This window comes from Balaenoptera borealis, assembly GCF_965194805.1.
Source record: "Balaenoptera borealis genome assembly, chromosome: 3".
Classification (NCBI taxonomy): domain Eukaryota; kingdom Metazoa; phylum Chordata; class Mammalia; order Artiodactyla; family Balaenopteridae; genus Balaenoptera; species Balaenoptera borealis.
Genome location: NC_138866.1, coordinates 35,344,427 through 35,359,957, shown reverse-complemented (window position 1 = coordinate 35,359,957; position 15,531 = coordinate 35,344,427). Strand labels below are relative to the sequence as shown.

The following is a 15,531-nucleotide window of genomic DNA, read 5'->3' as shown; positions in this document are numbered from 1 at the left end:
GTTGATATAGCATCCTTATAACCTGTATGGGGGTGGGTGGGAGGGGACTGGAGATTTAGAAACATTAAATAACATGCCTGAGGTCACAGAGCTGGTAGATGGCAGAGCTGGGATTCAAGATTTGACCCTAGAATCTGGACACTGCCCATTCACACCACTGTCTCCTGAATAGATGCGTACATGGCTGGGCTTTTGGGGGGCTGCACATTATAGGGAAGGTAACTCTTTCCTACTCTCCCTTCCCCACCACCTCTAGCCCCAGCTCTACTCGTCAATACAGGCTCATGTGACTCATGTGAGGAGAGGGAGAAATAGCAAACTTCTTTGGATACAGGAAACCCAACGCAGTGATTTGTGGCATGGGGCCTGATAATTAACTAAATAGGATCCTTTTCAATGAGACAATCTCACTTGTTTTTATTGCCACATTAAAATGTGAATCTTAATCAAAATGAGAACATAATTCTTACTGGAGGATTCTGAAGTTTAAAACAATATATTTAAAGAGAAGTCTTTATTGAAGGCCATAAACATTTTTGCATGCCAGAGGGGAAATATTACCATTAAACTAGCTCTAGTTCAGTGATTTGGTAAATGAATAGATGGGTCCCAGAAGGATTCTTGGGGGGCAGTCATTAAGACCCCCATATCCATGAGCAACATCCTATATGTTTCTCCCTCAGGGTGCTCCTGACATTTGGGTTAGGATATCTTCATTTTAGAGGACTGTTTTGTGCATTGCAGGACATTTACATCTCTGGGAATAGATCTCTTCTCTTTGCCCAAAATACTTCAATGCACTTTCTAAAGAACTCATAGAGGTGGTACTCCTTCCTACATGGAGCACCAGAACAGGAGTCAGGAAACCAAAGGTAAGTCTTCTTTTCTCCAAGCCCCAGTTGTTCCCTCTGTACACAGAAGGGAGTGCCAGCTACTTCTGTCTTACCTGTGATTGTTCAGAACAAGAGAACAAGAGAGTGGTCAGAGGAAGAAGAATACAGGGGTGAAGTTTTCCAAAGGATATTTTTTTATAAAAGGTAAAATGACCCTTATACAAATATAAAATGAACATATATCATTATTAATGATGAAACTAGTAAGATGTTACAACTGTTCAGAGGAGGACTCCAAAAAGCACGCATATATAGACCATCAAGAATGCTGAAATATAACTGAATCACTTTACTGTACACTTGAAACTAACATAACATTGTAAATCGTCTATATTTCAATAAAAAGAAAAAAGGAATGCTGAAATAAATACAGAAAGATACAAACTGGTCAATATCTACAGGGCAGCAATCAACTGCCTCTCTGCTGGACAGAGTTTGCATTTCTGTGGGCAAGAATCACTTGCATTACTTACTACCAGTATTCCACATCTTGACAGAGTTGTAAAATAGCTTTAGACAAAGAAAGATGAATCAGAAGGGTGGTATAAACAGGACACCCAGCAATCAATTTTGTCTATTTGCAAAGTCTTCCACAGTTTTTCCTGACAAGATGGTTAGATGTGATGGAGGTCCCTAAGTGGGAACTCTGTGTCCTGCCCCTACTCCCAACTAAGCCAAGGGTGGGGCAACATAAACACCAGAAGATTTGGGGACCTGGGGGGTCAACAGCATATATGCCAGGATTCCCTTTGGTTCTCTGGAAGGAGACAAGGTCCACCAACATTTTCTCATAGGCCATAGTTGGAGAGATGCCGAGATGGTATAGAAATGGCTTCATAGGATCTCTTTACACTTAGAATAAAACGTCAACTCCTTATCATAGCTTATCTGATCTGGTGACGCCCACCTCTCTCCTGCGACTCTCTCCAATCTCTCTTCCTTCTCTACACTCTAGATATGCTAGCCTCTTTCAGTCCACCGCAAAGGCCAAACTCATCCCTATTTTGGAGACTTTGTGCTTTTGTTTCTTCATATCGAAAATCCATTCCTCCAAAATTTTGCATGGTTACTTCCTTCTCATCATTCTGTTCCAACTCAAATTCCATGCCTTAGAAAGACCTTCCCCACCTCTGGCTCCCTCCACAGTACCCCACATCGCCCCTTTTCATTTATTTTGTTTTCATGTCTATGACCTGGCTCCCCTTTCTAGAATATAATCTCTCAAGGCAGGACTCTCAGACTTGGGCACTGCCCTCTCAGTACCTGGGTTATGTTGATGCTCCATGAGTATTTTCACATCACCGAGGTGCTCAGGCAGCAGAGCTGAGGCAGCCTGTTGTTCTCTCTTGTGGCTAAGAGTAGCACAGGTGTGATACTTGGATCTGGCCTCTTAACTGGGACAAGATGCCCTTGATAGATTTAGTATGAAATGTAATCGCTGAGAACCAAGAAAGAAGGTGGACATTTTAGGAAATAACAGCTTGGCTAGGCACCTCCACAGCGCAGCTCCTGATGCCTCAAAATTATGTTAGCCCCCTAGGCATAGAGCCCATGCCAAGGAAAGTGGGGGAAGGAAATAACCCTGAAGTAACTGAGTTGATCCTGAATTGGTGAGATTGTGTTTTCTGATGCCATGTAGAATGGAACTCAAGACAGTTAAAGAGAAATTTTAAAATTATGTTTTGGACATCTGAGATGTATGGCCTAAAATTATTTTACCTGCTGCATAAACAATTCTCTAGGCTAATCATCAAAATGTTGTTAGGTCATGAGTGTTGCATATTAATGTGAATAAAAGGCCACAAGTGTCAGAGGAGAAAGTTGACATTTTGCTTTCACTAACCTAGCCAGTTGTTCTCCGCCATCTTGAACTGAATATTCTGTGTCTTACCATGTTTATTTGCTTTGCCAATATAGAGAGGGCCATGGAGGGAAGGAGGTGGGTGATGGGGAGAAAAAAGGGTGTCCCTAATGATTACCAAAGGAACTCTGAGGACATCCACTCATGCTTTCAACACATATTATTTAAATGCTTGCCTGTGTCAAGCACTATTCCAGGTGCTTGAGACACAGCAGAGAACAAAATAGGCAATCAGCTCTGCCCTTGTGAATCTTATATTCTAGCAGAGGAAGAGGATAATAAGTGATAAGTAAATAATAAACAAGTAAATTACATTACAGGTTAGAAAGACATGAGTGCTTAGAAAAAGAAAAAAGCAGATCAGGATACAGAGGATCAGGAGTGGGAGGTGAAGGGCAGAGAAGGTAGAGGTATTAAATGATGTGGTCTGGAAAGACCTCATCTGAGTAAAGACTGAAGGAAGTGAGGAAGGTTCCCAAGCATCAGGTTGAGGGAATAACTAGATGGATGGCCTTGGGTTCTGGGGTGGTGCTGTGTTTGTTTAAACACAAGGACAGGGAGAAGGCCAATGTGCCCAGAGCTGGTAAGTGTAGGGACAGTGGGGGGAGTGGAGTCAGGAAGTTAATAGGGGCTGGATTGTGAAGGATTTTATAGGCTTTCATTCTGAAAGAGATGGGGGATGTATTCATCTCCTGTGGCTGCAGTATAGCAAATTACCACAAACTTGATAACTGAAAACACCAGAAATTTATTTGCTCATGGTTCCAGGGATCAGAAGGAAAAATTCAGTTTGCCAGGCTGAAGTCAAGCCGTCAGCATAGCTGTGCTCCACAGAGCTCTAGGGGATCATGTGTTCCTTGCCTCTTCCAGCCCCAGGTGCTGCATCACTCCAATCTCTGCCTTGTGGCCACATTGCCTTCTCTTTTGTTTGTTGGCAAATCTCCTTCTGCCTCCCCTGAATCACACGTGTGATTGTATTTAGGGCCCACCCAAATAATCCAGGATGTTCTCTCCACCTCAAGATCCTTAATTATATCAAGAAAGGCCCACCTTTTTTGGCCATATAAGGCGACTCTCACAGGTTCCAGAGATGAGGACATGGATATTCTTTGGGGGACCACAGGGACCACTGTGGGGTTTTGAGCAAACCTAATCTGATTTACCTTTTACAGAGATGAAAGGATCCCTTTGGTAGTGGGGGACAGTATAGAAGCAGGAAGAATATAACAGCAGGGAGGCTATTAGAGTCCAGGTGGGATGATAGTGGCTTAGCTCAGGGTGTTAGCAGTGGAGATGGTAAGAAATGATCAGTTTGTGACTATATTTTGAAAGTAGAACCAAGAGAATCCACTAAAAAATTAGATATGGGGTGTAAAAGAAAGACAGGAGTCAAAGGTGACTTCAAAGTTTGGGGCCTGAGTAACTAGAAAAATGGAGTTGCCATTGACTGAGAAGGTTAGGGCTGGCAGAGGAGCAGGTTCGAAGGAGAAGAATGATAGTACATTTTGGACAAGTTAAGTTTGAGGTAGAGATGCCAAGCAGGCAGTTGTATATGCTAGTCTGGAGTTCAGGAGTGAGGTCGGGGTTGGAGATCTATAGATGGTATTTAAAGCCAAAAGACATGATGAGATCATCAAGGAAATGAAGTCAGAGAGAAAAGAGGAGGCTGGAGCCCCAGGGCATTCTAGCCCTGAAAAGGCAGGGAGAAGAGGATGAATCAGAAGAGACTGAGAAGGGTTCATTGAGACAGGAAGAAAATCAAGAGAGCATGAGGTCCTGGAAGCTTAGTGAAGAGAACATATCAAGGAGAGAAAGGGTTCACTCACGTCAAATGATGCTCATAGGTCAAGTAAAGTGAGGACTCTGGTTTTTCTTTGGATTTAGCCAATTGGAGGTCGTTTGTGATCTTGACAAGAAGAGTGTGACGGAGTGAGTTTAGGAGAGATGGGAGGAGAGGAATTGAAGACAGCTAGTACCTACATCTCTCCAAGGAATTTTGCGGCAGAGAAATGGGATGGTAGCTGGTGGGGGAAAGAAAAGTCAAGAAAAAGGTGAGGTTTTGTTTGTGTTTTTTACTTTTTAATTTTTATATGGGAGCAATAGCTGCATGGCTCTCTACTCACGGGAACGACTCAGTAGAGAGGGAACATTGATGATGTAGGAGAGAGAAAGATAGATTGCTAGAAGGGTGTCCTTGGAAAGACAAAAGGAGATAGATGGATATACATCTGAGCTAATGTACATAGAGGCAGAGTATGTGTGAGATGCTGGTGGGGGCAGATGCAGTAGTGGGGATCTGTGGAAATTCTCCTCTGATTACTTCACTTTCTCAGAGACATAATCTGTCGAGAGCAAGGATGGGGAAGGAGGTGTAGGGAGTTTGAGAGTCATTTAGGAGAATAAGGAGTGTATGGGGTGGGGGTGGCCTCGCTCCTAGTGGGTGTGCTCTGTATGGATCTTTGTTGATGGATTTGGGGTCTGGAGAACCCTAATATTACCAAATCCTGCAGCCACATCTTCGTTGAGGATGATGGAACATGAGGCCTTAGGGAAGGCACAGTTTTAGGCCATTAATTAGACTTGGTATGGCCTATTTTACAAGTCTTCTTCTTCTTTTTTTTTTTTTTTTGACCTTTTTTGTTTGTTTGTTTGTTTTAATATTTATTATTTATTTACTTATTTGGCTGCACCGGGTCTTAGTTGCGGCATGTGGGATCTTTGTTGCCATGTGTGGGATCTTCATTGCAGCATGCAGTATCTTTTAGTTGCAGCATGCGGGATCTAGTTCCCTGACCAAGGATCAAACCTGGGCCCGCTGCATTGGGAGTGCGGAGACTTAACCACTGGACCATCAGGGAAGTCCCTACAAATCCTTTTTGCATGAAGCTTTAAAGTCTGGTGGGAAATATTGTGAAGAGAGCTTGGGGCTAGAATGGCATCTGGAGCCTTTAAACAAAGGGCTGCTCTGATCTCAGACGTTGGGGGTGTGGGCAGAAAAGGAGCAGCCCTAAAAAGAAATGAGGCCACAGACTCACCCGAGGTCAAAGAGAGCACATGCTGTGGCCTTCCTCGGCAGATGACTTTGGGTATAGACCAGGATGGCTGCTTAGCCTCAAATGCCCTCTGACCCAGAGCTGGGGGCTTCCTTCTAAATCACCTGACAGAAAGGACCATGAACCGAAAGGGCCAAGCCAACTCTGGGAGCTCGAAAGGGCTGTGACCATTTAGGGGCTGGGATGAATATTCAGAGCCGTCGTCTCCCCCGCGGAGGACAGCACGAGCAGTGCAGTGGAACAGAGACAACGGCGGCGAGTCACGTGACTCACCTGGGTTGCGGCTGCCCCACAGCTGGGTCACTAGCCTTCTGACCAGAAGGGAATTAGCCCAGCTCCCAGACCTCATCTCGTAACTTGCTCTTCAGAGAACAGACACTCTGCCAAGTGTCCTAGCCTCGTGCAAGTTGGCCAGCCCTATTGGGGGTTTGTCTAACCCTTCCCAGAGCCGAGAGGAAATGGGGGAGACTGAAGAATGTGGATTAAGCACCTCCAGCTGCTGACATGCTGCTGACAGTGGCAGATAAAAACGGATGAGTGGCATGTGCTGAATGCAAGCTCCGATAGCGCTCTACTAGACTGTATTCAGACGGCTGGTGTTCAGGGTACTTGAAATTACTTATTTAGATCCATCAGCCCTGTTTGGGAAGCCTGACTAGTGTCAGCAGACACATGTGAGAAGCCACAGAGCAGATGTGTCAGGGCTCACACTTGCCCAGCCCGTGCACTGCCTCCCCGCCCCAGGCAGTTCTGAACGTACTTCCGCCTCCTCTTCCTAATTGTGGAAGAGTGAAAGGGGCCTGGGTCTTAGTGATTCAGGCAACTCTTGGACTATCCAAGGTTTGTGTGCTATTAATTCCTGTACCTCCCAAATGAGGAAAATATATAATTCTTTATGAGTATCTAAAATGGAGCAAAGGACGGTAGCAACCTCACGTAACAGGGCCTCACTGAGTAGGGGAAGTAGTCGTGACGCTGGGAGTGGGCCACTAGCCCTCGGATCTTGGGCAGGACCTGTTACCTCTCTGAGCCTCATGTTCTCATGTGTAAAATAAGAGAATTCGATCAGACTAAATCAGTGCCTTTTCTTTTTTCTTTTCCTTTCCTTTCTTTTCTTCTCTCTTCTCTTCTATTCCCCTTCCTTCCTTCCTTTTTTCTTCCTTCCTTTCAATATGGAACTATTTTCTCAAGAAAAGAAAATAATTTCACTGGCCTTACACTTTTCCTTGGTTCTTGTTCCTAGCTTTTTAGGGTGAAATTATCATTCACATAGTAATTTATGGATAATCTGTGGTATAGTCCAGGGTTCGGTGAACTTTTCCTGTAAAGGGCCAGATAATTTAAACTTTGTGGGCCATTTGGTCAAGTGAAAAAGCAGCAATAGACAATAGGTAAACCAATGGGCATGACTGTGCTCCAATAAAACTTCATTTACAAAACAGGTAGCAGGCCAGATTTGGCCCATGGGCTGTAGTTTGCCCACCCCTGGGATAGCTCTGTCAGCAATCTCTTCCACTCTTGAGCCCTGTATGAGAACTCTAAAGTTAAACTGAGTGAGGGAAAAACTGAGACAAAGGACCTGGATCACTTCATTTCCCTACCCCTAACCCCAAAAGCATTTGCCTCACATCCCAGCCTAATAACAGAAGTTCACAAATATATTCTCTATAGAGAATATTTTCTATCTAGAAATAAATTACTGTACATTCATGAAGGGAAAAGAGGAGAAAGACCAAACACCAAATTGTTGTTGACTCACCTGGTGAACAAATTGGCAACCATTCACCTCTGTCCCATAGGGCCAATGGTGAGTCCAGAGCTGGGTCCTGGAATCTAAAGGGTCCTGCCATCCTCTCCCACCACCGCAGAAGCCCACACAATGCCCCCGTCTGCTTGCATAGTACTTATTGTATAATAGCTTCCAAAAAGTCCCCATGTCAGGTTGTTAATTATATAATGAATCTGCCTATGTAAGGGTAGAAATTCTAATAAAACCCTCATGTGTACAATATTTTACAGTAACAGGGAACACATACAGGGCTATTTGGTCAGTCCTCTTCTTCTGAGTACTATTCCTCCCCACTTCTAGGAATCACTTCCTGTGTGATAGGAGCTCAAGGAGGGCCCAAAGCCACCCCTTTCCTGCCTCAGGACATTTGCACATGGGCCCCAAACATTTGCTGTTTCCTGGACCTAGATCTCTCTTCCTCCAGCTCTTTCCCTTATTCATTCCTATTTATCTCTCAGATCTCAGTTTACATATCATTTCCTAAGAGGTACCTTCCTGTGCCCTCCAATGTAAATTAATCCCCTCTATTATCCTCCCTTAGTAGTCTATCTTTCTCCTTCATCATATTTATTATGTGTTGTTATATTTTTATTTGTTGTCTTTTGGTTTAATGTCTGTCTTCCCCAGAAGAATTTAGGGGAAGAACATGAAGACCATATCTATTTTGTACAACACTGTATCCCCAACATCACAAACTGTGCAGTGAGTTGGCACTTAGTTAACATTCGTTGAATGAACGGCCGTCATTTGTTGCTACTGGTAAAAGAAAGGGCTGACGTCTTTGCAGTGGGTCAGAGTCCAAGCACACTCTCCACTCTGCAACTTGGACTGAGGTTCTGCTATGGACTGAATGTTTGTGTTCCTTCAAAATTCATTTGTTGAAATCCTAACCCCAAAGGCAATAGTATGAGGAGGTGGGCCTTTGGGAAATGATTAGGTCATGAGAGTGGAGCCCTCATGAATGGGATTTGTGCCCTCATAAAGGAAACTCCAGAGATCCCCCTCACTCCTTACTGCCTGGTGAGGACACAGTGAGAAGACGTCAGTCTGCAACCCAGAAGAGGGCCCTCACCAGAATCCAACCGAGCAGGCACTCTGATCTCCAACTTCCAGCCTCCAGAACTGTGAGAAATGAACTTTGTTGTTATATAAGCTACCTTGTTTGTGGTATTTTGTTATAGCAGCCTGAGCTGACTAAGACAAGTTTTTAGTAACTACAGAGAGGACTACTCACAGGATATAAGTGATAATACACTGGGCACTGCACTTACAAGGAAAAAAAAGAGGTGGGAAGGGGGAAGCAGGATGAAAAGTCCATAGAGTACAACGTCCTGATTTCCAAAGTGTTAAAGGAAGCTTTAAAACTCCAGCCAGTGTGGGCTTGGGCTACGTCTTTCATCTCATGAAGGTTTCCTTCTCCCTTAAGGAGAACTACCTACACCTTGACACTTCCCAAATTTACGGTAACCCTACTGCTGTCTCCACTCCACACCCACACCCCAACACACCCAGTTACTTGGTCTGCACGTGACTATGACCAAATAAAGTCCCTTCCCTGAGACACCCAATGCAAACCGAGAGATTCAGTCTCTCCCACACGTAAATTGGGTGACCATGATCTGTGGATCAGAAAAGCAGAAAAGATTTGTCTGCAGATAAAGAAGAATCAAACAGATGTGAAGGGAGGGTCTGAGGGGAGGTGGAGAGAGAGCGTTAATGGTTCCAGACCTTGATTATAGCCCCTTTATGAAGTCCAGCTGCAAACTCACCCTCAGGTGATTTGAGAAATCTACCTTTTTGATTAGGCAAGTTACCTACTGAAAAATGAACTCTAGGTAAATATAGTGATTTCACATACTCGATTCTGTTTAACCCTCATAACAGTGCAGTGGGGGAAGTACTGTTATCCCCATTTTACAGATTTTTTTGGCTATAAGAAATTATCCTTCATTGAATGCTAGTGAGACTTGAATTCTAGGCTTAAGTCTACCATGACTGCATCGTCTGAAGCAAATGAACTTCTTTCAACCTTTCTCAAGAAGCAATTTTAGACTCATGGAAAGGGTCAAGAATCCTGCTTGTAATTTATGAAACCAATGATCGTGACCTAGAAGATTTTGAATGGACAGGAAGTTGTCAATAAGCTTGGCCTCAGTCCCCTCATTTCAAAGTGCATGAATTGGATTATACGGTATCCAAGATGCCTTCTAGGTCTAACACTCAACAGATTATTTTCTGGCTTCAATTACCAAGAGGTTTACTCTCAATTATGAAAAAGCTGGAAATGGCTAATAAATTTGGTGGGATATTTGGACAACACAGTTATAGACCCACTTGTATCTGCAATAATTCTTTCTGGCTCTGAAAAACCTTTGAAAATTTTCCCTTTTATTATGACTACATGGGTCATTACTTGGCAAAGAAATTCCCCCTAATACTGATCTATGAACACAAAGAATGATGTGCCAGGATAAAAGGATATAAAAATAAAATCTATTAAATTATTGACAATAAAAGTCGGGGCTGAATTTTCCTGAAAATGAACCAACAAAAGCTACCAGCAAAACTGGATGAGCTGAGAAAATACAAGCTTAATTGACTTACCCTGAATAAGTGGTTTTCAAATGAATCTTTCCCAGTTCTGGGCATCCAAGACTTTCTTGAAATTGTTTAATAGAGAAAATTGATCCCCACATTTCCTTGATTTGGGAGAGCTCACTGAGAGCTTTGACCTTGATTGCCATCTTCACCATGCTGTTCAGACACCCCATCTTCACACATTAACATTCCTTGAATGAATGAAATTCCAGAAAACCAAGATAATATAACCTCACTGCATTAATGGGGAAACACATAAACAGAGCCTACTAGCCTGGATCTCACTGAGTTTCTAAAATGAAAACCCATTAAAGGATGGGTTGATTGTCTACCAATGCTAGGCAAGCACTTTCCAAAACTGTCACAAAATTTGTAATCAAGTGAAATTAGGAAACTACTTATGTTTTTCAAACATTCAAGATGGAGAAAAACGAGATCTATTCATAGAATAATCCCTGGCAAATATCAGGTGTCCAATAAGTGATTCTTAATGAGTAAATTAGCTTTACATTTTTATACAGCTATCAAAGTTTTTAAGTGCATACACATAATATGTTTACATTTCATTACACATAAAAAGACAAAATATTTTATTTTGTATTATTTGTCTGTTAATTCTTCACCTCAGTTTGAATGTACACACCTGCTCAGCCATTCCAAAGTATATTCTTCCATATTGCTTTTTGAGTCTCATCTTCTGACCTTTAATGACCTCATCACCTGAAGCTTGAATGAGAATGGGGGAAACTCCATTCCTGGACCACTTAAGAGGAGTCCTGGGGGCTTCCCTGGTGGCTCAGTGGTTGACAATCTGCCTGCTAATGCAGGGGACACGGGTTCGAGCCCTGGTCTGGGAGGATCCCACATGCCGTGGAGCAACTGGGCCCATGAACCACAACTGCTGAGCCTGTGCGTCTGGAGCCTGTGCTCCGCAACAAGAGAGGCCGCGATAGTGAGAGGCCCGCGCACCGCGATGAAGAGTGGCCCCCACTTGCCGCAGCTAGATAAAGCCCTAGCACAGAAACGAAGACCCAACATAGCAATCAATCAATCAATCAATCTTTTAAAAAAAAAAAAAAAAAGAAGAGTCCTTTTCCTGTCAAGGCAACTAAATATTATTTTGCTCCCCTTGCCACACGGATATATATAGATAGATACAGATATAGAGACATAGAGATATAGATGTAGCTATAGGTAAATAGATATAAGCAGAAATAGAGATATATATTTCATTTTTACTTGACTTTGTCCTGAGCAGTAAAAATCCTGAATTTACCTCTTCCTGCTCCAAGCAGGTGATGCGGTGGTGTCCTTAACCTGTAACAGAACCCTTCATCTTCATTAGATCGCCAGGTCACTGGCCTTCATTAGCCTGCTGCAACCTCTCATTTGATTTGCATTGCAGGTTCCCTATTTAGGTAATCATTCTAATTTTGAAAGTCTCCAGAGGTTACGGCAAAGAAGCTGGGCCAGAAAGAAAGATGGACGGAAAGGAGAGAAGCGGTGCTGCCTCCCCTCACCCCTGCCCCGCCCTGCATCCTCTAGAGAGAGACAGGTTGCAGGCTGGTTGGCATCATGGAGCTTGGGGACCTGAGACTTGTTCTATACTGTCTTTTCTTCGGTAAATGAGCATTCATAGTTAATGCCTCAGAAAGCTTGACAAAAGGAAACCAAAACTTTAGTCTGAAACCATCAAAGGCATTTAAAAGGCACCAGCTCCTCTTGTGCCCCGCTCTCTTTTATATACAATACAACTGCCACAGCAGCTTGCCCCCTCCCTTCTTGCCTCAGAGCCTTTGCACATGGTGCTCTTTGAGCCTGGATCTCTCTTCCCTGATAAATTCCTACTTATCTTTTGGGTCTCGGTTTATATATCATTTCCTAAGAAATACCTCTCGTGGCCCCCTGAGCTAAATCAGTTCCCTCTTTTATTCTCTTTTTTAGTATCCTAGTAGCCTCCTTTACCACACTTATCATAAGTGACACTATATATTTACTTGTTGTCTTTTGGTTTAACATCTATCTTCCCCAGAGGAACTTAGGGGGATACTGTGGACTGAATGTTTGTGTCCCCTCTCAAATTCTTATGTTGAAGCCCGAATCCCCAGTGTGATGGCATTTGGAAGTGGGATCTTTGGGAGGTAATTAGTTTTGGGTGAGGTCATGGGGATGGAGCCCTATATCCATGATGGAATAGGGACACCATGATGGAATTGGTGTCCCTATAAGGAATGAAGAGACCAGGGCTTTCCCTCTGCTGCATAAGGACACAGAGAAAAGGTAGTTGTATGCAGGTCAGGAAGAGGGTCCTCACCAGAACCTGACCACGCCAGCACACTGATCTTGGACTTCCAGCCTCCAGAACTGTGAGAAATAAATGTTTGCCGTTAGTCTATGGGGCCGTATCTATTTTGTACAGCGTGGTAACCCCAGCATCTCACATCGTGCAGTGAATTGGCACTTAATTCATGGTTGCTGAATGCATGACCAATTGTTTGCTGCTGTTGATAAAAGAAAGGGCTACGTCTTTCCAGCGGGCCAGAGTCTGAGCACACTCTCCGCCCTGCAGCCTGGGCTGAGGGTCTTACTAACAGCAGGACTGCTCACAGGATGTAAGTGATACACTCTGGTCTCTGCCACCAGCATTAGCAAGAAAAAGAGAGTTGGGAGAGGGAAGCTCAATGAAAAGTCAACAGAATACAAAGTCCTTGTTCCCAAAGTGTTAAACAAGAAGTTAGAACTCCAAGCCAGTGTGGGCTTGTGCTGCGTCTTTCATCTCATGGGGGTTTTCTTCTCCCCTGAGGAGAACTACATACTCCTGACACTCCCCAAACTAGGACTGCTCCAAAGCCCCGCTGGCTTTGGCGAGTTTATGATTTACAGTTTGCTCCTTCAAGCAGACAGCACCCAGACACTTGTCTGAACCAGGGGTGCTTTTGCAGTCAGTAAGGTCAACTATTTGTTTTCATTTCCTATGGATACTGTAACAAAGTACCCCAAATTAAATATAAATTTATTACCTTACACGTCTGGAGGTCAGACATCTAAAATGAGTCTCACCGAGCTAAAAGCAAAGTGTTGGCAGAGCTGTATTTCTTTCTGGAACCTCTAGGGGCGAATCCCTTTCCTTGCCTTTTCCCCTTTTTAGAGGCTGTCTGCGTCCCTGGGTTCATGCCTCCTTCCTCCATCTTCAAAGCCAGCAACATTGCATCTCTCGGCCCATTCTTCCACGATCACCTATCCCTCTCATGCTCTTCTTCCGTTTCCCCCTTTTACTTTTAAGGACCCTTGTGATCATATTGGACCCACCCATATAACCCAGGATAATCTCCCTATTGCAGGTCCTTAAATTAATCACATCTGTAAAGTCACTTTTACCACGTAAAGTAAAATCATCATAAGTTCTGAGGATTAGAAGGTGGACATCTTTGGAAAGATTCTCCCTACCATACTGGTAAATTATTCCCAGTCTCAAGAAACAGATAAAGAGTTTGTAGCTCCACCCTGCCAGTTCCTTTGAAGAGGCAGGGAATATAATAAGAAAGAACTGAGGATTGGAACACTGATTAAAAAACAAAAGGATCACGGTGATGGTTGACCAGGGCTCCCTGACCTGTACAGGCCTCTGCTGTGGGGGTGATGGCCAGTCCTGGTGTCTGAGTGATTCCCTGGGCCCAGCACAGGGACCAACTTTCCAGAGCCCTGAAGACAAGGGGTAACACCCCAAAATATGGACTCATTTTCCACTCTACCTTCATTGGCCGAGCAGCTGCCAAGAACAAAGGCCGCATCTCCCGATACCTGGCAAACAAATGCAGTATTGCCTCATGAATTGATTGCTTCTCTGAGGTACCTACCAGTGTATTTGGGGAGAAGCTTCGAGAACAAGTTGAGGAGCGGCTGTCCTTCTATGAGACTGGAGAGATTCCACGAAAGAATCTGGATGTCATGAAGGAGGCAATGGTTCAGGCAGAGGAAGCGGCTGCTGAGATTACTAGGAAGCTGGAGAAACAGGAGAAGAAACGCTTGAAGAAGGAAAAGAAAAGGCTGGCTGCGATTGCCCTGGCGTCTTCAGAAAACAGCAGTAGTACCCCGGAGGAATGTGAGGAGACAAGTGAAAGACCCAAAAAGAAGAAAAAGCAAAAGCCCCAGGAGGCTCCTCAGGAGAATGGAATGGAAGACCCATCTGTCTCCTCCAAACCCAAAAAAAAGAAATCTTTTTCCAAGGAGGAGCTGGTCAGTAGTGATCTTGAAGAGACAGCTGGCAGTGGAAGTCTTCCCAAGAGGAAGGAATCTTTCCCCAAAGTGGAACCAGATAGTGACCCTGAAGAGTCAGGAAACAAGAGGGTCCCCAAGAAAAAGAGGAAATTCTCTTCCAAGGAGGAGCCACTCAGCAGAGGACCTGAAGAGGCTGCTGCCAGCAAGAGCAGCAGCTCCAAGAAAAAGAAAAAGCTCCGAAAGCTATTCCAGGAAAATTAGAATGGACATTTCCCTAGTAGGGCATAACTTATAGAGGTATTTCCCAACCCATCCCCTATAGCCCAATAAAAATAAAAACAAAACAAAACAAAAAAATTTTTAAAAAAAACCAAAAGGAGTGGCAGAATCCTAATGGCAATGAATCCCATTCTCCAACATGTCAGCCACTGCTGTCAATAAAAGCCACCTGTGAAAACACTTCAGGCCCTGAGAAAGCTATGTTAAATACCAGATTGGAGTAATGTGAAGTCTCTGATATTTGTTAACAACAAATTTGGGGTACTCAGAGGTACATTTCAAAGCCATTTGTGTCAGGAATTGTTTCAGCTGCAAATAAAGAATAACCACATACCAGTGGCTTAAGCAATAAAGACATTTAATTATTTCATGTAACAGAAAGCTTAGAGGTAGGTGGGTCCAACATGGGGGCAGCAACTGAGGGTCAGCAAGGACCTAGGGTCTGTCCATCTTTCTGCTCTGCCTTTCTTAGTAGATCAGTAATGTCTCCCCTCATGGTGGTAAGATGGCTGCCACATTCCAAGAATCATGTCTTCCCAAAATGCCATCCCAAGCACAAAGGGCAAGGATGTGGAGGAGGACTGTTTCTCCTCTTGCTACTCTCTCTTTTATCAGACAGGAAACATTTCCCAGGACTTCACTGGCCATTCAGGTCACTGGTATTCCCTGGCAAAGAGGAATGGGATTCTATGATTAGCATAGATCAATCAGAAGTTGTCCTCTGTGTGTGTGTGTGTGTGTGTGGGAACATTGACACTTCAAGTAGAGTTGGGGCTCTGCTAAAAGAGAAGAAGCGGAATGGCTATTGGGTAGGCAATCAACAGTGTCTGCCATATAAAC

The 15,531-nt window shown here is 43.8% G+C and overlaps 1 long non-coding RNA gene across 1 annotated transcript in view; it reads right to left on the bottom strand.

Moving 5' to 3' along the window:
- The window catches only part of LOC309626235, a 1,141,377-nt gene that overhangs the window by 524,440 nt on the left and 601,406 nt on the right, over positions 1–15,531 (bottom strand). The gene's annotated exons all lie outside the window — the stretch shown is intronic.